The sequence below is a fragment of the Bison bison genome, unplaced genomic scaffold (assembly GCF_000754665.1).
Source record: "Bison bison bison isolate TAMUID 2011002044 unplaced genomic scaffold, Bison_UMD1.0 scf7180017864516, whole genome shotgun sequence".
NCBI lineage: Eukaryota > Metazoa > Chordata > Mammalia > Artiodactyla > Bovidae > Bison > Bison bison.
The window spans coordinates 8,022,805-8,027,036 of record NW_011495069.1 but is presented as its reverse complement, the minus strand read 5'-3'; positions in this window follow the sequence as shown (position 1 = coordinate 8,027,036).

Genomic DNA, 4,232 nt, shown 5'->3' with positions numbered 1-4,232 from the left:
ACTGCACAGTGGTGAGGTTTCCTCTGGCCCACCACCCCCCTCCCAATTCCCTTCTCCCTGCCTCCCTCAGGAGTGTCAGGGAAGGAAGGGTGGCCAGGTGGTCTCAGCACCATTTCCCTTCCTTCCAACGTGCCCCGCTGCATCTCAAGGGCTGGACGCAGGGAACCACTCTCCCCACCTCCCTTGGCCAGCCGGCTTTGTATAGGTTTCTGGCTGCGCAATAAGATCCCACAGGACAAGGGCTGGAGCAGAAGGCAGCCAGGCCACAGTAGGAGTTCAACTCCAGCCTCTCCGGATTCCCTGAAACTTGGGGGCCTTCCTTCACACCCCCAAGCACTCCCAGTGGTTCTGAGGGCCGAATCTCTTTATCAAGAGATTTATTTCCTACATGAAACAGCTAGAATGCACGGTTTTCTTGCCTGCCTCCTGACTGGCTCCCGGAGTTTCTGGAGTTTTCCCTGGGGGCACGCTTTGATGGGGAGGGGCCAGAGCCTGCATTGGGTGCATGCTAGTGGCATGTGACTTGTCTCCTCCACCTTTGCCATCGCGGGTGGGGCTGGACCAGCCTGCACTCCCTCCCCTCCCCCAGAAGCCCTCACAGCGACAATAAAAACAAGTGACGGCCACGGTGGACAGTTCTCAGCACCCTGCCAGTACTAACTTGTTTACTCCGCACAACGTCTCTGTGTGGACGGGGCTGTTACCTCCCTATCTCTGCTGTTTGTTGTTCAGTTCCTGTCGTGCCTGACTCTCTGTAACCCCACGGACTGCAGCACACCAGGCTTTCCTGTCCTTCCAACTCACGTCCACTGTGTTGACAATGTCACCCAACCATCTCATCTTCTGTTGCCCCCTTCCCCTCCTGCCCTCAATCTCTCCCAGCATCAGGATCTTTATTTTTTTACAACGAGTGGGTTCTTCACATCAGGTAGCCAAAGTATCAGAGCTTTAGCATCAGTCCTTCCAGTGAATATTCAGGGTTGCTTTCCTTTAGGATTGACTGGTTTGATCTCCTTGCCATACAAGGGACTCTCACTGTTTTATATACGAGTAAACTGAGAGCCAGACTATTAAGTCATCTGCTCTTCAGTCATTTACATGGCTAATAAGTGGCAAATCTGAGAGTCAAATCCAGCCTGGCTCCAGGGGCTTGCTCATAATTACAGCCCTCTGCTCTCTCTTCCAGGCATCCGTGCCAGCATCTCGAGCAGCAGATGAGACCTCAGAGCCCTTGAGGAGGGGGGATGAAGAGATGGGTGATGAACCGATGCTCATTACATGCTTGAGAACTCACCAAGGCCCTTCCTCCAGCCTCTCCTTGTCATCATCATTCCCACTTCCCCACAAGCACGTGGCCCCTTCCAGCACACGTGGGGAAGGGACCTCTCTCCTCCTTATGGGGTGGGGGACAGGTCGTGGGGACCCAGGAAAAGAATAAAGCTCCAATCTCAGCTCTGCTTCTCCACCGCCCCATTGGCCTGGGGAGGTCCTGTCCCTCCCTGGGGACAGGACCCAAGTGAAAGCCAAGAAGGCGGACCGTAGGACTGCTGTGGCTCCCCCAGCTCTCACTTTCTCTGCTTTAAAGACGTTTTGAAAATCAAAAGCTTTGGGTCAGCGCAGAGGAGTGGACCACACGCTTTACCAAACCTGGCTGGACTGGATGTGTGAGGCCACTGGCTCCACGATGGAGACCCAGAAAGTCAAAGCCCAGGGGGAATGGGAAGCCGACCACCGGGCGATTTTGCCTCCAGAACAGATAACCTACAAAGTTGACCTCTGGGCTGCTAACTCCCAGCCTTGCCTGCCAATCCGAGGCTGCCCCTGCTCACGAAGGTTCTCACAGGAAGTCCAGCTGGTTGTGTTCCCTTTTCATCATCTGACTCTAGTCACTGACAGCCACTCTGTGCTGGGAGCTACGCTGGGTGGATCAGACCCAGGCCCTGGCCTCCCGGAGCTCCCAGGCTAGTGAAGGCTGTCTGAACACTGCTCCCCTCCTTCGAGGCCGAGCTTCTGGAATCCTCTTCCAGAATCCCCGCTGGCTTCCAGCTCTGACATCTCATGTCCCCCTGGTGTGGTACAGACCTAGCCCACGCCCAGGAGCTTTCTAGGGCACCACGACCCACAATCCCTGGACAGATGCCAGCAGCCTGACCCCATGCTGGGGCTCAGCAGATGTGGTCAGCTGGTCAGCAAGGACTTGTGACACAGCTCACATCTGTCCTGGCTGGAAGTGAAGGCCCCAGTCTAAGCCAGCATCCACATACTGGGCACTTGGCTAAGATTACTCTGTGCTGGGCTCCGAAGCTTCTAAGGAAGAGAGGATATGGTATTGTCCCAATGTTCCAAGAGACTGGTAGGGAGGCGAGGCCACCTCAGGACAGTGGGAACACAGGCTCTGAACCCCAGGCCCGCCTCTTCCCAGCTGTGTGAGGCTGGCAGGTGGCAGTTCTGTGGGTCTCAGTGCAATGATCTTTAAAATGGGCTAATAATGCCTGCGTGAACCGTGAACTGCCAGATGTTGAAGCTGGTTTTAGAAAAGTCAGAGGAACCAGAGATCAAATTGCCAACATCCATTGGATCATCGAAAAAGCAAGAGAGTTCCAGAAAAACATCTATTTCTGCTTTATTGAGTATGCCAAAGCCTTTGACTGTGTGGATCACAATCAACTGTGGAAAATTCTGAAAGAGATGGGAATACCAGACCACCTGACTTGCCTCTTGAGAAACCTGTATGCAGGTCAGGAAGCAACAGTTAGAACTGGACATGGAACAACAGCCTGGCTCCAAATAGGAAAAGGAGTAGGTCAAGGCTGTATATCGTTACCCGGCTTATTTAACTTATATGCAGAGTACATCATGAGAAACGCTGGGCTGGAAGAAGCACAAGCTGGAATCAAGATTGCTGAAAGAAATATCAATAACCTCAGATATTCAGATGACACCACCCTTATGGCAGAAAGTGAAGAGGAACTAAAAAGCCTCTTGATGAAAGTGAAAGTGGAGAGTGAAAAAGTTGGCTTAAAGCTCAACATTCAGAAAACGAAGATCATGGCATCTGGTCCCATCACTACATGGCAAATAGATGGGGAAACAAGTGTCAGACTTTATTTATTTGGGCTCCAAAATCACTGCAGATGGTGACTGCAGCCATGAAATTAAGACACTCCTTGGAAGAAAAGTTATGACCAACCTAGATAGCATATTCAAAAGCAGAGACATTACTTTGTCAACAAAGTTCAGTCTACTCAAGGCTATGGTTTTTCCTGTGGTCATGTATGGATGTGAGAGTTGGACTGTGAAGAAAACTGAGCGCCGAAGAATTGATGCTTTTGAACTGTGGTGTTGGAGAAGACTCTTGAGAGTCCCTTGGACTGCAAGGAGATCCAACCAGTCCATTCTGAAGGAGATCAGCCCTGGGATTTCTTTGGAAGGACTGATGCTAAAGCTGAAACTCCAGTACTTTGGCCACCTCATGCGAAGACTCATTGGAAAAGACTCTGATGCTGGGAGGGATTGGGGGCAGGAGGAGAAGGGGATGACAGAGGATGAGATGGCTGGATGGCATCACTGACTCGACGGACGTGGGTTTGAGTGAACTCCGGGAGTTGGTGATGGACAGGGAGGCCTGGCGTGCTGTGATTCATGGGGTCGCAAAGAGTCGGACACGACTGAGCGACTGAACTGAAGTGAACTGAATAATGCCTACTAGCACAGTCACTGCAGAGCAGCTTAAACTAGCTACTGGGTTCAGATGCTGCCAGGGTTCCAGAGATGTGTTCCCCTCCTTCTCGGCTCCTCTGAGGCTGGTATTCACCACCTGACACCCTGAGTCTGCTCCCAGAGGATGCTGCCCCCACTCTGAGGGACACCAAAACTCACTCTGGACCTCTCCCCACCTCCCCGCTCCACCAAGGCAGGGTGACGCTGACCAGGGGCCAGACAGGGCCCGAATGTGGTGAGACACGTTCTTCCGAGTCCTCAACTGGACACGTGCAGGGAAGCAGGCCCAAGGGCACCCCTGCACAGAGGGAAAGAGGTTCCCCCCCGGCCTGGGAAGTCAGCCCCTACTGCCCTAGGTACTGAGCCCAGCTGGGGCCCTACCACTCCGTTCTGTGCGGAGAGAGAGGCTCCCCAGAACAGAGAACAGGCAGCTCGGCTTGGACTAGGTAGGTAGGTAGGTACTCCATGGGGTAGGTAGTACCATGGAAACACACAAGCTTTAGCATCAATCA